Source organism: Rhinolophus sinicus, linkage group LG01 (assembly GCF_036562045.2).
Source record: "Rhinolophus sinicus isolate RSC01 linkage group LG01, ASM3656204v1, whole genome shotgun sequence".
Lineage (NCBI taxonomy): Eukaryota > Metazoa > Chordata > Mammalia > Chiroptera > Rhinolophidae > Rhinolophus > Rhinolophus sinicus.
The window spans coordinates 109362240-109380573 of record NC_133751.1 but is presented as its reverse complement, the minus strand read 5'-3'; the positions used below and the strand labels follow the sequence as shown (position 1 = coordinate 109380573).

General features: G+C 37.7%; 1 protein-coding gene across 4 annotated transcripts in view; it reads left to right on the top strand.

Annotated features, from left to right (window-relative positions):
• MAP3K2 (mitogen-activated protein kinase kinase kinase 2) overlaps nt 1–18334 on the top strand; it is a 112196-nt gene that overhangs the window by 38776 nt on the left and 55086 nt on the right. The gene's annotated exons all lie outside the window — the stretch shown is intronic.

Sequence of the window (18334 nt, the reverse complement as noted above, 5' to 3'; positions counted from 1 at the left end):
AATAAAATCTTTTTAGTACAGTATGGTAAATGCCCTCACACAGCTGGGTATGTCTTACTGATATTTTAATGACATATCTCTATTAATTATCATGACACTACAGCAGTGTCTTCTTTTTCGGTTTATTAGTCTATTTGACTGTGGAGTGCTGTTTTACTTATGTCTTACTAATTATAGTACACTATAAGAAACGGTCTTTGTGTGGACCTTTTCTCCTTGTTCTTTTAGATTTAGTTTTTTATCGTTGTAAGCTATTTTCTCTCTCCTGATTCCCATCCCCAATCCTCCTCCCACTTTTTTGTTTTCTATCATTCATTCTAAAATACTCAGCACAGTCTATGAGCCAGGTGCAGTGATGAACCAAATTAACAAAGTCTCTGCTGTTAAACTCACGTGCCTATGGGGTAGAACCACAATAAATAAGTAAATTAATTACATTAAAAGTATTTTTATATCATGGTAGGTACTTTGAAGAAGGAAAAATAGGATGATATAACAAAATTAATAAAGTGAGTGGGGAAAATGTTTTAGATTGGATGGTCAGGGAAGTTCTGGACATCTGAACGTGCATTTAAAGACTTGGAATATTGTTAGATGTAGAGAAAGCTAGTTGCAGAGGTCCTAAGGTGGACATCATGAATTGAACTAAGTCATATTTGTCATGCATAATTATTATGTTCTTTCACTTAACAACAGATAAAGTTAAGTGAAAATAAGCTGCGTCCTTGTAATCATTAGTTTATAATGAAACTAAACCTTAGAGACCAAATTCTACCAAATATAATAGACATTTTACCAACATTTATTAGCAAGTAAGTCCAAAAATAATAAGTGCCATCTATTTTGTAAATATAACTACCCCACTTGCTATCCCTAGGCACTTCAGCCATCCATACCTACCTGAAATGTTCACTTGATATACAGATGCAACAAAATTCTAGAGGCAAGAGTTGGATAACCTTATAAGTGGCAACAAATGACCACAATCCTCAAAACGAGTGACTGGCTTTAGGCACTGTCTTTAAGAATATAGCCCTTTACAGCCTACTGAATGGGAGAAGGTATTTGTCAATGATACATCTGATAAGGGGTTAATATCCAAAATTTATAAAATGCTCATTCAGCTCAACACCAAAAAAAACAAGCAACCCAATTAAAAAATGGGCAGAGGACATGAAGAGGCATTTCTCTAAAGAGGGCATACAGATGGCCAACAGACGTATGAAAAAATGCTCAACCTCACTAATCATTAGAGAAATGCAAGTAAAAACCACAATGAGATACCACCTCACTCTGGTCAGAATGGCTATCATCAATAAATCAACAAACAACAAGTGCTGGAGAGGCTGTGGAGAAAAGGGAACGCTTGTGTACTGTTGGTGGGATTACAGATTGGTGCAGCCATTGTGGAAATCAGTATGGAGGTATCTCAACAAACTGGAAATGGAACTACCTTATGACCTAGCAGTTCCACTCCTTGGTATCTATCCAAAGAAATCCAAAACACTAATCTGAAAAAATGTATGCACCTGTATGTTTATTGCAGCACTATTCACAATAGCCAAAACGTGGAAACAACAGAAATGCCCATTGGTAGACGACTAGATTAAGAAACTGTGGTACATTTATACAATGGAGTATTACGCAGCCATAAAGAAGGATGAAATCTTACCATTTGCAACTATATGGATGGACCTAGAGAACATTATGCTAAGTGAAATAAGCCAGACAGAGGAAGACAAATATCACATGATCTCACTTATATGTGGAATCTAAAGAAAAGAATAAATGAATGAACCAATCAGAAACAGCCTCAGAGATATAGAGGAAAAACTGAGGGTTGCTAGATGGGAGGGGGGTGGGGATAAGGGGGAAGATGAGGGAATTAGAAAGCGCCATCAGTAACCACAAGATGGCCACGGGGATATAAAAGTCATTTGGGGGAATATAATCAATAATGTAAAGATTTTGTAGGTATCCCAGGAACACTTGTCTTATAGGGAGACCACTTCGGGGATGGTGTAGATGCCTGATCACTGCACTGTACACCTGAAGCTGAAGCTGAACAATAATGAATGTCAACTATAATTTTATATATAGAGAAATGCAAGTAAAAACCACATTTCATTAGTTTATAATGAAACTATAAATAATATACCATATATATATGGTCACAATAAGTGGAGTAATAAGTGGAGTACAGCATAAGGAATAGAGACAGTGGAAACGTAACGGATATATGCAATGTCAGAAAGGTAGTAGATTGGGGGTGGGGGGTTGTCACTTTGTGAGGGGTAGAAATGATAAATGTCTATTACATTGTTTTGTACACCTGAAACAAAACAAAACAAAATCAAGAAATTGACAAAACAAAACAAAACCCCCAACCAAAAAAAACCAAACAGCAATTGTTGGAGAGGATGTGGAGAAAACGGAGCCGTCATGCACTGTTGGTGGGATTGCAGATTGGTGCAGCCACTATGGAACACAGTATGGAGGTATCTCAAAAAACTGGAAATGGAACTACCTTATGACCCAACAATTCCACTCCTAGGTATCTATCTGGAGAAATCCAAAGCCCTAATTTGAAAAAATGTATGCACCCCATGTTTATTGCAGCACTATACACAATAGCCAAGACATGGAAACAACCGAAATGTCCATCGGTAATTGACTGGATTAAGAAACTGTGGTATATTTATGCAGTGGAGTATTACGGAGCCATAAAAAAATGAAATCTGGACCTAGAGAACATTATGCTATGTGAAATAAGTCAGTTGGAGAAAGACATATACCATATGATCTCACTTATATGTGGAATCTAAAGAACAGAATAAATGAGCAAAGTAAACAAGTAGTCAGAGATATAGAGGAAAAACTGATGGTTGCTGGGTCAGAGGAGTGTGGGGATGAGGGAGAAGGGGAAGGGGTTAGACAGCATAAATTGGTAACTACAATATTATCACGGGGATATGAAAGACAGTTTGGGGAATATAATCAATAATGTAAAGATTTTATAGGGTGTCAGATGGACTCATATCTGATTAGGGAGACTGCTTCATGGACGATGTAGATACCTGACCACTGCACTGTACACCTGAAGCTGAATAATATTGTATGTCAACTATAATTTAATATATATGTAGTCATGGGATATGGAGTACAGCATAGGGAATAGAGTCAGTGGAATTGTAATAGATACATACGATGTCCGAGGGGCAATAGATTGGATGGGGGAGGGAGGTTATCACTTTGTGAGCAGTGAAACGTCTAACTATTGCATTGTTTTGTATACATGAAACTAAAAAAAAAAATATAGGCCTTTAGAAAGGAGGACCTATATATTAAAAGAGACTTATGAGACTTTTTAACTAATTGCTAAGTGTGAACCTTATTTAAACTATATATATTTATGGCATTTGTGAAGCAATTGGATATTTGAACACTGAATGATTATTTGGTGATATTAAGGAGTCATTGTTTTTTAAAGATACGAGAATGGTATTGTGGTCATGTTAATAAAAACAATCCTTATCTTAAAAAATATATAGGCCTTTATACTCTGTTTATACAACGGCAGAACAGTGTTCCTATGGTAATTTAGGCAATTCATATATTTGAACCCCACCAATTTACATGAATGAAAAACTCATTTTTAATATATTTCATGTCAGCCAATAACCTATAAAACATGCACATATTTTATCATTCATTACGCAAATAAGAAAGACTCTTATATTGGATTAAAGGGAATAAAGATAGCAGAAAGAGTGGTAACTGGAATGTAGCCTTTCTGAATAAAGAATAACTGTCCGTATCCCAGTATTATCAGTTGACCTAATCATGGCCTATATAGCATTATTTCTGTCTAGTACAAGATACAGTCGAGGGTCTGGAACCATGTCTCTTCTCTCTCCTTTAATCTGCAACATTTCCATAGCCTTTCTTTGACTTTTATCTCATTGACATTTTTGTTTATTATTATTTTTTTATTAGCTTCACGTGCACAAAACAATATAATAGACATTTATCATTTATATTCCTCACACTATGTCAAATCCCCTCCCCCATCCACTATCCCTCTGACATCGTACACAGCCATTACATTTCCACTGTCTCTATTCCTAATGCTGTACTCCACTTCTTGTAACTATATACATAATACATATATATATATACACACACACACATATAAATATATATATATATACTTGTAGTTGACATTCATTATTGTTCAGCTTCAGGTGTACAGTGCAGTGATCAGCCATCTACATCTTCCCTGAGGTGGTCTCCCTGACGAGACAAGTGTCCATTGGATACCCTACAGAATCTTTACAACATTATTGATTACATTCCCCAAATTAACTTTTGTGACCCCGTGGCAATCTTGTAGTTAATAACTGTGCTTTCTAATTCCCTCACCTTCCCCCTTATCCCCACCCTGCTCCCATGTAGCAACCCTCAGTTTTTCCTCTGTCTCTGAAACTGTTTCTGATTAGTTTATTCATTTATTTTCTTTAGATTCCACATATAAGTGAGATCATATGGTATTTGTCTTTCTCTGTCTGACTTATTTCGCTTAACATAATGTTCTCTAGGTCCATCCATGTTATTGCAAATGGTAAGATTTCTTCTTTATGGCTGCATAATACTCCATTGTATAAATGTACCACAGTTTCTTAATCCAGTCATCTACCAATGGGCATTTTGGTTGTTTCCATGTCTTGGCTGTTGTGTATAGTGCTGCAATAAATTTTTTTGAATTAGAGTTTTGGATTTCTCCAGACAGATCCCTAGGAGTGGAATTGCTGGGTCATAAGGTAGTTCCATTTTCAGATTTTCTAGATACCTCCATACTGTTTTCCATAGTGGCTGCACCAATCTGCAATCCCACCAACAGTGCACAAGCGTTCTCTTTTCTCCACATCCTCGCCAGCACTTGTTGTTTGTTGATTTATTGATGATAACCATTTTGACTGGGGGGAGGTGGTATCTCATTGTGGTTTTTATTTGCATTTCTCTGATGGTTAGTGACTTGAGCATTTTTTCATATGTCTGCCATCTATACGTCCTTTTTAGAAAAATGTGTCTTCATGTCCTCTGCCCATTTTTTAATTGGCTGTTTGTTTTTTGGAGTTCAGTGAGTTTTTTATAAATTTGGGATATTAACCCCTTATCGAAACCCCTTATCATTGGCAAATATCTTTTCCCATTCAGTAGGATCTCTTTTTGTTTTATTGATGGTTTCCTTTGCTGTGAAAAAACTTTTTAGTTTGATGTAATCCCACATGTTTATTTTTTCTCTTACTTCCCTTGTCCGAGGGGATATGTCAGTAACAGTCTTACTCCAGGTAATGTCTGTAAAGTTTCTTCCCGTATGTCTTCTAGGAATTTTATGGTTTCAGATCTTACATTTAAGTCTTTAAGCCATTTTGAATTTATTTTTGTGTATGGTATAAGGAGGTGGTCCAGCTTAATTTTTTTGCATGTGTCTGTCCAGGTTTCCCAACACCATTTATTGAGTAGACTGTCTTTACCCCACCGTAAATTCTTGCTTCCATTGTCGTAGATTAAATGACCATATAGGCATGGATTTATTTCTGAGCTCTCTATTCTGTTCCATTGATCTATGTGTCTGTTTTTAGGCCAGTACCATGCTGTTTTGATTACTGTAGGCTTGTAGTATAATTTGATGTCAGGTATCGTTATACCTCCCACTTTGTTCTTATTTCTCAAGATTGCCGAGGCTATCCAGGGTCTTTTATGGTTCCGTATAAATTTTAGGGTTATATGTTCTATTTCTGTGAAAAAAAGTCCTTGGTAGTTTGATAGGAATTGCATTGAATATGTACATTGCCTTAGGCAGTATGGACATTTTAACTATATTAATTCTTCCTATCCATGGACATGGTATGTGTTTCCATTTGTATCTTCTTTAATTTTTTTCTTCAGTATCTTATAATTGTCTGAGTATAGATCTTTTACTTCTTTGGTTAAATTTATTCCCAGGTATTTTATAGTCTTTGAAGCAATTGTAAATGGGATACTTTCTTAATTTCTCCTTCTGATATTTTATTATTTGTATATACAAATGCAACTGATTTCTGAATATTGTGTATGCTGCTACTTTACTAAATTCATTTATCAGCTCTAATAGTTTCTTGGTGGAGTCTTTGGGGTTCTCTATATATAGTACCTATAGTACCATGTCATCTACATATGATGACAATTTTACTTCCTCCTTACCGATTTGGATGCCTTTTATTTCTTTTTCTTGTCTGATTGCTGTGGCTAGAACTTCCAGCACTATGTTGAATAGAAGTGGAGAAAGTAGGCAACCTTGCCTTGTTCCTGATCTTAAGGGGAATGGTTTTAGCTTTCCCCAATTGAGCATGATGTTAGCCGTGGGTTTATCATATATGGCCTTTATTATGTTGAGATATGATCCCTCTATTCCCACTTTCTTAAGGTTTTTTTTTAATCATAAATGGCTGCTGGACTTCGTCAAATGCTTTTTCTGCATCTATTGATATGATCATATGATTTTTATTTTTCATTTTGTTAATGTGGTGTATCACATTAATTGATTTGCGGATGTTGAGCCACCCTTGCATACCAGGGATGAATCCCACTTGATCATCGTATATGATCTTTTTAATGTATTGCTGAGTTCTGTTCACTAATATTTTGTTGAGGATTTTTGCATCTATGTTCATTAAAGATATTGGCCTGTAGTTTTCTTTTTTTGTAGTGTCTTTGTCTAATTTTGGGATCAGGATGATAGTGGCCTCATAAAAAGTGTTTGGCAGACTTCCCTCTTTCTGGATTTTGTGGAAGAGCTTGAGGAGAATAGGTGATAATTCTTTTTTGAATGTTTTATAAAATTCGCCTGTAAACCCGTCTGGTCCAGGCCTTTTGTTTGTTGGGAGATTGTTGATTACTGATTCAATTTCCCTGGTGGTAATCAGTCTATTCAGGTTTTCTGTTTCTTCTTGAGTTAGCCTTGGAAGGTTGTATGCTTCTAGAATATTGTCCATTTCTTCCAGATTGTCAAATTTGTTGGCATATAGTTGCTCATAGTAATTTCTTGAATTTTTTTGTATTTCTTTGGCGTCTGTTGTCATTTCTCCTCTTTCATTTCTGATTTTATTAATTTGGGTCCTCTCTCTTTTTTTGATGAGTCTGGCAGAAGTTATGTCGATTTTGTCTATCTTCTCTGAAAACCAACTCTTGGATTCATTGATCTTTTGTATTGTTTTTCTGGTTTCTATTCCATTTATTTCCGCTCTCATCTTTATTATCTCCTTCCTTGTATTCCGTTGGGGCTTATTTTGCTGTTCTTTTGCCAAATCCCTTAAGTGTGAAGATAAACTGTTGATTAGTGATTTTTTCTTGTTTCTTTAGGTAGGCCTGCAATGCTGTGAATTTCCCTCTTTAGGACTGCTTTCATTGCATCCCATAGATTTTGGGTCGTCATGTTTTCATTTTCGTTTGTCTCTAGGTATCTTTTGATTTCTTCCTTGATTTCATTGTTGACCCATTCATTATTTAGTAACACGTTATTCAGCCTCCATGAATTGGTGTGTCTTCCAGTTTTTTTCCTGTAGTTCATTTCTAATTTCATAGCACTGTAGTCAGAGAAGACAATTGGTATGATTTCAATTTTCTTAAATTTATCAAGACTCATTTTGTGGCGTAACATGTGGTCTATCTTGGAAAATGTTCCATGTGCACTTGAGAAGCACGTGTATTCTGCAGCTTTGGGGTGAAATGCTCTGAAAATATCAACTAAATACAAGTGGTCCAATCTGTCATGTAAGGCCGTTGTTTCCATATTGATTTTCTGTCTGGAAGTGCTGTCCCTTGTTGTCAGAGGTGTGTGAAGTCCCCTGCTATGATAGTGTTACTGTTGATCTCTGTCTTTGTCAGTAAATATCTGTTTTATATATTTAGGTGCTCCTATGTTGGGTGCATAGATATTTACTAGGGTTATGTCCTCTTGTCAGATCGATCCCTTTATTATCATATAGTGCCTATCTTTGTCTTTTAATATGTTCTTCATTTTAAAGTCTATTTTGTCAGGTATACGTGTTGCAACTCCAGCTTTTTTTCTCGTTTCCATTTGCATGAAATGTCTCACTCCAACCCTTCAGTCTTAGTTGTGGAGGGTGCAGCTCAGCTCCAGCTCCAGTTGTCGTTTTTCTAGTTGCAGGGAGCACAGCCCACCATCCGTTGCGGGAGTTGAACCGGCAACCTTGTGGTTGAGAGGTCGCATTCCAACCAACTGAGCCATCCGGGAGCTCAGCGGCAGCTCAGCTCAAGGTGACGTGTTCAATCTCAGTTGCAGGGGCCACTGCCCACCATCCCTTGCAGGACTCGAGGAGTTGAACTGGCAACCTTGTGTTTGAGAGCCCACTGGCCCATGTGGGAATCGAACCGGCAGCCTTCGGAGTTAGGAGCATGGAGCTCTAACTGCCTGAGCCACTGGGCCAGCCCCACCCTATGTCTTTTGATTGGAACATTTAATCCATTTACTTTTAAAGTGATTATTGATAGGTACTTAGTTATTGGCATTTTTTACATTTGTAGTAAGATTGTTTTCATCTTTCTTCTGTTTACAGAAGCCCTTTTGATATTTCCTGCTTTGCTGGCTTGGTGCTAATAAATTCCTTTAGCTTATTCTTTTCTGGGAAGCTCTTTATCTCTCCTTCAATTTTAAATGATCAAATTGCTGGATAAAGCAATCTGGGTTGTAGGCTTTTGTTTTTCATCACTTTGAGTACCTCCTGCCACTCCTTCCTGGCCTGGAAAGTTTCTGTAGAAAAGTCATTTGATAGTCTTACAGGAGTTCCCTTGTATGTAACCTGCTGTCTTTCTCTTGCTGCTTTTAGGATTCTCTCTTTGTCTTTAACCTTTGCCATTTTAACTATAATGTGCCTTGCTGTGGGCCTGTTTGAGTTTATCCTAGTTGGAACTCTCTGCACTTCCTGGGCTGTATGTCGGTTTCTTTCACCAGGTTAGGAAAGTTTTTGGACATTATTACTTCAAATATGTTCTCAATCCCTTGCTTCCTCTCTTCGCCTTCTGGTATTCCTATGATGCGCATGTTGTTGCGCTTGTTGTTATCCCAGAGGTCTCTTAAACCATCTTCATTGTTTTTTATTCTTTTTTCGTTTTGTTTTTCCGTTTGGTTGATCTCTGCTAACCTGTCTTCTAAGTCGCTGATTCGATCCTCTGCGTCATCTAACCTGCTGGGAATTCCTTCAAGTGGGTTCTTTATTTCAGTTATTGTATTCTTTAGTTCTACCTGGTTGTTCATTATGATTTCTCTATCCTTTATGTCGTCACTAAGCTCCTTAAACATTCTTATTATCAGTGTTTTGAACTCTGTCTCTGATAGGTTGGTTACCTCTATTTCATTTGTTTCCAATTTTGGAGGTTTCTTCTGTTCTTTTATTTGGGACATGTTTCTTTGTTTCCCCATTCTGGCTGACTCTCTGTGTTTGCTTCGATGTATTTGGTAGATCCCCTAGGGTTCTTGATTTTTGCTGGGTTATCTTATGTAGTATGTGTCCTTTATATTTGACTTGCACCACTTCCCTATTCTCCTGTGCATGTGCTCCAAAGGTGACGCTTGTGTTGTGTATATTGTCCTGTTAAATTTGATCTTTAACTCCTTTGGGCTTGTCAGTAGGTGGGATTGACTCCTAGGCTGACTAGTTGTGAGACTTGGCTCTGCCCACAGCAGGATGTTTTGCTGGGTGAGGGTTGATCGCTCAAATGTGGTTTGGCCTCAGGGCTCTTATGCCTGTAGAGAATTCCCTCTGGGTGTGTCACTTGTAGGTCAAACCCGGTAGTACTCTGGTTTGGTCTGGAGTTGGCCTCTGGGTGTGTTGAATCTTGTGCCTCTTAAGCTGGGCCCTGGTGTAGGGCGATTTCAGAACAAAGCAAATCACCAAGCACAACAACAACAACAAGAAAGAAAAAACCAAATACATTCACATGTGAAAACAATCGATAACCCACACTCAACACAGGAAAAATATCAAAGATATAAAAACAAAACAGAACAGGAAAAGCAGCGCCAGTCTTGGCTTAAGCCCACCAAGTAATCTCCAGGTTGTCCTCTGCTGTACCAAAGAATCCTCGGCATATTATGCAGGCAGAGAAGGTCACCTGGTGCCCAGAGTGACCTTGGGACTGCAGTTCTAGATGAGTGGGTCTGTGGGGTCTGGATGGTAGTTTCTACAAAGTCAGTGCAGTTTCTGCTTTTGCCTGCACATATGCGCACTGAGAGTAACACCACCAACCCTGAGTCCAGTTTTCCTGAGTCTTAGGGCCCTTCTTCCGCGCGCGCCCGCGCGCGCGCACATGTGTGTGTGTGTGTGTGTGTGTGTGTGTGTGTGTGTGTGTAGGGTGGGAGATTTCTGAGCTGCTGAAAGCCCAGAGCTGTGTCTGCCGCCTACTGCTGACCCATGGGAGTATCTCTGCAGTTGTAATTGCCCTGCCCAAGGCAGGCCAGAAAGGATGGAGTCTGGGGATGGAGGGGTCTCCTCTCTCCCAGCCCAGCAGTGTCACACTCTTCCCAGCCTCTTCCCTGGGTCAGAGCTGCAAACGGGATCCTCCCAGATCCTGAGCCCTATGGCTCCTCTGTAATATGACACTACTCCTCAGTTCAGGGGCCAACTTAAGTCTCTGGAAGGGTAGGGGTAAGATTGGGAGAGTGTAGGGGCGGCCCAGGTATGGAGTGTTCATCCTTTGTCTGACCTAGGGCCCAGCTGGAGGTCTCAGCTGAAGTTACTGCCTCAAATGCTGGATATACTGCTCTCTGGGCAGGAGAGATCAGCTGTGGGACGCAGGGAAAGAGCCCACCTCCTGGCTTTTGTGGTGTCTGTTCTGTCCTGGGACGCCCTGTGTCTCCGCAGCAGTGGATGCAGGCCGCATCTCCTCTCTGCTCCCCTCCCTCTTCCCCTGCTTGCCCAGTTTGCCCACCTTCAAGTAATCCTCTACGAGTCTCTTAGCTGTTCTGTGTGATGAGCAGAGAGTCCCCTGATGCTTTTTAGATGTTCAGTAAGTCCGCCTCGCTGCCGCCATTCCTGTGATGTCCCCCTCTGATTGACCTTTTTTTTTTTTTTAATATTTTTTTTCTAATTTATTAGGGAAGGGGAACAGGACTTTATTGGGGAACAGTGTGTAATTCCAGGACTCCCCCCCCCCCCCCAAGTCAAGTCATTGTCCTTTCAGTCTTAGTTGTGGAGGGCGCAGCTCAGCTCCAGGATCAGTTGCCGTTGCTAGTTGCAGGGGGCGCAGTCCACCATCCCTTGCGGGAGTCGAGGAATTGAACTGGCAGCCTTGTGGTTGAGAGCCCACTGGCCCATGTGGGAATCGAACTGGCAGCCTTCAGAGCTAGGACCATGGAGCTCTAACAGCCTGAGCCACCGGGCCGGCCCCTTTTATTGACATTTTTTGAAGAATGGAATCTCCCTTTTTGTTTAAATATGTTTCCCATTCTGTGTTTGTCTGAAGTTCATTTATAATTGTACTTAGGTTATACAGTCTCTGAAAACTGTTCATAAATGACATTGTGTCCTTTCCAGGGTATCATACCTGGAGACACAGGATGTCTATATCCCCTTCATATGTGATGTTAATTTTGATCACTTCATTAAGGAGTGTCCCAAATGCTCCACAGTATACTTAGTGACCGCATTAAATTTGAGTTAAAATACGATAAAGTGTAGGGATGAAATTTAGACTATATGAATATATACAACAAAGATTTTTGTATTGAAAATTTTAAAATGCGTCAATGACTTAAACAATAACATTACAAAAGAGGATGGCCAGCAAGCCAGTGAGATAGTATTTAACATCATTAATCGTCAGATAAATGTAAATTAAAACTCTAGCGAAATATTACACAACCAACAGAATGACTAATAGGTGTCGTGGGGATGTGGAAGAACTGTAACTTTGTTACATTGCTGGTGGAGTAAAGCAATTGATACAGCCACTTTGAAAAAAATGTTTGGCCATATCTGCTAAAGCCAACTAAGCATGTGTTGTAGAAACCTAGCTATTCTTTCCTGGGTACATATCGAAGAGAAATACGTGTTTGTGTTTACCAAAAGACATGTTCAGGGAGGTTCATTAGAACCTTTATTTGTAATAGGCCAAACCTGGAAACAGCCTTCATGCCCATCAGTGGTGGAATGGGTAAATTAATTGAGTTTATAGTCATGTACAGGCTCACCTTGGAGATATTGCAGGGTTCGGTTCCCGACTATCGCAGTAAAACAAGTATCGCTATAAAGCGAGTCATAATCTTTTTACTGGTGGAGGGTTGTGCTTTCAATTTGTAAAAACGCAATGTCTGTGAAACACAGTAAAGCAAAGTGCAATAAAATGAGATGTGCCTGTAATAGACTATTACACAGCAATAAATATAAACAAAATACACAGATAATGTGGAAAGATTTCCGAGACATAATAGATGTTGAGTGAAAATAAATATAAAAGAGTGTGTCTTATGATTCAGTTAATATGAAATGTAATAACGGGCAAAATTGATTTTTGATAATGTCAAAAAGGTGGTTCCTCTTGTGGGGAAAGGGTGAACTGGGTCTGGATACAAGGGAGCCTTCATGGGTGCTGGAAATGTCTATTTTTATCTGGTGGTGAGATGAGTGAATGCGTCTGTAAAATGTATATTTAAAATTTCTGCACTTTACACTAGATAACTTCTGCATTCAAAAAATTGGAGTGGTAGGTAGAAAATGTCTTCTGTCATTTTCTATATACTTGAAATATTTTGTAATTAAGTAAATTAATACAATTGTAATGTGAATTCTTGACTCAAAAGGAATAGAAAACAGATATGATTTATGAAAAGACATGGTAATAATCAAGTACTTTTTTGGCTTTGGAATGTGCTCTTATTGTGTAGGCTTGAGATGTGTTTCAATCCAGAACAACAACAGTTAGTTGTTCAAAGAGGTGCACTGTGTTTCTTGGCCTGTCCTGGCTATTTCATTTTTTTCGTAGGTTACCTAAATATTCAAGAGCACCTGAGCTCTTGAATATTTAAATAATCTCCCTCATATCTTTCTCCAAAGAAAGATGGGAATAGGTGTTTTTGTTCCCAAGGTTTTCCTGCATATGAACCCGGTGCTTGTGTGCATATGTACGCGCATGCTAGGTAGTTGGTGGGGGCTAGGTGCAAGCTTCAAGGAAAAACAGCAAAACAGAAGAGGGCCAGGGATCAATAAAGCAAGTCATTGACAACGTATGTCCTCTCAGGTGACGGGAGTGCTGACAGAATAACTGAGTAGGCACTGGCAGTGAATTTAAAAGTATGATATTCCTACATGTGTTGCAGTTGGACTATTTACCCACAGACGGTTGACAAAAAAGTAAAATAAGTGTGTGGGTAAGACCTTCCAGGTACTGATGTGATTCACCTTTGCTTAGTTTTTTCCTATTAATTGTACACTTAATTTTGGGTTTTTTTCATGTTTTGCCAATTTTAGCCTCATAATATTCGTAAAAGTATTGCAGCTGTTTTTATAAATGTAGTGTTGAGCTGATTTTCATTAGATTCGTATATACTTCTTTGATTTAACGTGTGGTTTGGGGAGTTGCTATTGCTTTTCCTGAAAGAGATGTTATTGATTTGTTTAATTGGAAAATATTTTCCTTTTCACAGTACTTTATTTTGAGATTGGTCAAGATTTGTCTTAAAAACTTTGAAAAACTCAGTTGAAGCTTTACATTTGTAGAAAGAGAATGCACCGAATAAAAACTTCCTCAGCCACTTTGTGGCACCCTCTGTGTGTATATGGTATGGTAGGAGAACTTCTCATGCTAGCTGTTTTCCCAAAAGTTCAACTGGAGTGACATACAGTATTCTAGAAAGTGCACTTGAGTGAGGAATAAGAAAGAGGTATTATTAGGTCCCAATGTTGCCCAACTTTACGGCCTTGAGTAAATTATCTTTTTGGCCCTCAGATTTCTTATTAGATCTTTGTTTTTCAACTATTTAAGAATTAGCCCTGTACTTGCCTTGATTAATAAGCCCTAAAAACTAAGGGAGTGTCATGGGTGATTGACCTTGGTTGTAGTACTGATAGGTTGACGAAAGGAGCATTTTCATGTTTTATTTATGTTATATTCCATGTATTCATATATTTAAATTTTGTCTTTGATAATTCTTTAATATTATTTGACATTTCAAAATAATATTACGACTGAAAAAAATTAAATAGTTATAATGTTGAATTTGTTTTTCTCAAATTCTATATATGTCATCCCCCAGGAAAGAATTACTAGACTATGTCAGTGGTTGTAAGTGGCAGCATGAAAGGGAAATACATACAGCGGTGTTGTAAAAATTTGAATTAGTTGCAATATTTGAAAATGAGGAGATATCACATTAAAACTTGGAGCTTTTTGAAAATTCAGTTGATCTGCTAATAACCAAGCCTGAATTCCTATAGGAAGCTGTTGCTCCTCTAGATGGCAAATGATCTCTATTCATAGACTCTGTCACTTCTGTTATCTCTTCCCTCCCTTTCTTCCTCCCTCCCTTTCTTTTTTCTTCCTTCCTCCTTCCCTCTTCTTTCCTCCAGAGATATAATTCATATACCATGAAATTCACTTTTTAAAGTATGCAATTTAGTTGTTTTTAGTATATTCAAAGAATTGTGCAGCCATTACCATTATCTAATTCCAAAACATTTCATCACCTTGTGTACCTGTTTGCAGTCATTCCTTATTTCCCATACCCTGGCCCTAGGAAACTACTGATCTACTTTCTGTATTTACAGATTTGCCTACCTGGATATTTCATATAAATGCAGTCAAAAGTATGTGGCCTTTGTTCTGGCTTTATTTCACTTAGCATGGTGATTTCAAGGTTCATCCATGTTGGAGCAGGCATCAGGATTTCATTCCTTTTAATTACTGTTGTATTGAATGGATACATACTACTTGTTGTTTATCCATTTACCAGTTGATGGACATTTGAGTTTCCACTTTTCAGCTCTTACAAATAATGCTACATCCAATATTAGTGTACGCGTTTTTGTGTGGTTATTTGTGTTTTCAATTCTCTTGGGTATAAACCTCGGAGTGGAAATAGTGATTCATAATGGTTCCAGTTTCTCCACATCTTCGCCAACACTTGTCATTGTCTGTCATTTTGATGATAGCCAGCCTACTGGGTGTGAAGTGGTATCTCATTGTGGTTTTGATTTGCATTTTCTTATGACTCATGATATTAAGCATCTTATCAATTGCTTATTAGCCATTTTTATAACTTCTTTGGAAAAGTGTCTACTGAAATCCTTTGCCCATTTTATAATTGGGTTAGTTGTCTTATTGTTGGGTTGTAATAGTTCTTCATGTATTCTGTATACTAAACCCTTATTTATTTGCAGATAAATGATTTGTAAATATTTTCTCCTATTTTGTGGGTTGTCTTTTCACTATCTTTAATTCTGATGAAGTCTTGTTTATTTTTCATTTGTTGGCTGTGCTTTTGGTGTCACATTTAAGAAATTATTGCCTAATCCAAGGTCATGAATGTTTACACCTCTGTTCCCTTCTAAGGGTTTTATAGATTTAGCTTTTACATCTAGGTCTTCAATCCATTTTGAATTAGTTTTCACATACTGTGTGAGGTCGGGATCCAACTTCATGTTTTGGCATGTGGATATCCAGTTGTCCAGGACCACTTATTGAAGACTCCTTTATCAGTTGTCTTGGCACTCTCTTGTGTAAAATCATTTGACCATAGATGTTTGGGTTTATTTCTGGACTTTCAGTTATGTTCCACCAGTCTCTATTCTTAAGTTAGTTAGTACCCTCACTGTTTTGATTGCTGTGTGGCTTTGTGGAAAGTTCTGAAATCAGGAAGTGTGAATCCTCCAGCTTCCCCCCGCCCCCAATATTGTTTTGGATATTCTGGGCCCCTTGTAGTTCCATATTAAGGATTAGCTTTTCCATTTTTGCAAAAATAAAAAAACAACAACAAAATACCCATTGGAATTTTGATAGAGATTGCATTGAATCTATAAATCACTTTAAGAGTACTGCTGTCTTAAAAATATTGTCTTTCATCCCCGAACATGAGATGTGTCCGTATATTTACATCTGTTTCAAAACAGGAGTGGCTAGACTGGACATCCTTGTCTTGATCCTGATCTTAGGGGGCATGCATCCAAAATTTCACCATTAAGTATGATGTTAGCTGTGGGTGGATGCCCTTTATCAACTTAAGGAAATTCCCCTCTATTCATAGTCTTTTTGAGTATTAAAGGCAGTTAGTTTTGGCACATACATTTTCTGTGCCTTTTGAGATTATCATATGGTTTTTGTCTTTTATTCTATCAATGTGGTTTATTACATTGATTGATTTTTGTATGCAGAACCTGCCTTGCTTTTGTGGGATATATCCCATAGGTGCATTGTATTTAATCCCTTTTTTATTTTCTGGATTAGGTTTGCTAATATTTTGTTGAGGATTTTTTGTATCTGTGTTACAAGGGTATCAAACCATAGTTTTTCTCTTTTTGTAATGTCTTTGTCTGGTTTGGTTATCAGAGTAATGGCTTCAGTATTTTCTTTAAAAAAAATAATTGGTAGTAATTCTTAAATGTTTGAAGCCATCTGGTCAGGGACTTTTTTATTTGTGGAAAGCTTTTCATTTCTAATTCAATCTCTTTTTATAGTTCCATTCAGATTTTTAATTTTCTTCTTGAGTTGTTTTTGGTAGTTTGTTTCTTTCTAGTAATTTGTCTTTTTCATCTAGGTGATATAATTTGAGTTGTTCATAGTATTCTCTTATTTTTATTTCTGTAAAGTTGGCACCTTCTTTAATTTCTGAGTTTAGTTATTTGTGTCTTTGCTCTTTTTCTTGGTTGATCTAGCTAAAAGTTTGTTGATTTTATTGATCTTTTCAAAGAACTAATTGAGTGTGTGTAATTATCTTTAAAGTTTATTGGGGTGAGAGTTGTTAAGAAACTAATTTTTTGTTTCATTGATTTTTAAAAATATTTCTGTTGTTTTCATTTTATAGTTTATTTCCATTCTAATCTTTATTGTGTCCTTTTTTTGGTTTGCATTGTGTTTAAATGCTCTTTTTCTAGTCTGTCTTATAGTATAGGATTAGGTTTTTGTTTTGAGACCTTTCTTTTGTTTTTGTTTTTTTTACAGACCAAGATTTAACTTTATTTGTACATATTTAATTGGAATAGGCATAAATCAAAAAGAAGAAAAATAAAGCAGGATAAAGTGTCAATGCCGTTTTCTTTGTAGGGAGGAGTCAGGAAATGGAAGAAATTACCAGGACAACATTCTACAGACCATCCCAAAGTAGCTAGGTTACATAATAGTAAGAGTAAAATGTCAAAATTAGGTATTATCCCACTTAATCTACAAATGAAAAATGGGAGTCAAAATGTATCCTACTTAGTAAAAGAATTTTTACATTAAATCTGTATAGTGGTTCGTTTCTCAGAAAATGATATTAGTCACTTTATTTTTTAAGATTTTATTGGGAAAGGGGAAAATGACTTTATTGGGAAACAGTGCATACTTCCAGGATTTTTTCCAAGTCAAGTTGTTGTCCTTTCGATCGTAGTTGTTGTGGTTGAGAGGACGCGCTCCAACCACTTGAGCCATCCGGGAGCTCAGCGGCAGCTCAGCTCAAGGTGCCGTGTTCAATCTTAGTTGCAGGGGGCGGAGCTCACCATCCCTTGCGGGACTCGAGGAGTCGAACCGGCAACCTTGTGGTTGAGAGCCCAGTGGCCCGTGTAGGAATCAAACCGGCACCCTTCGGTGTTATGAGCATGGAGCTCCAACCGCCTGAACCACCGGGCCGGCCCGATACTAGTCACTTGTAGAAGAAAGAAGTTTCCATTACACAATAACTAGAAAATCTCAAATGCAACTAAGCAGCTATGCTATAGCTCAGTATGTATCATTAAATTGTTCTGGGTTAGTGTACATTTCAGTTTAACATAGAACTTCATTTGCGGTCTTTAGAAAGGCAGCAATAGTTATATATTTTGGCTTTTATTCTAGATGCTTGACATAGTTAAGGCCACAATTAAAGCATATTAATTGAACATAGTTAAAATGTAATGATAGTCAACACAATCTCATGCAACCTACAAAACACTGTATAATACATGGAATGAAACCAGTGTTATTTAATTGGTGTTTTACAGACACACACACACATACACACAGAGAACTGAAAAAAACAACAGAAAACAAACAAATAAAAAACCTATCAAAAGCAATCATTCTAAATGTACTATGGTAACACAGT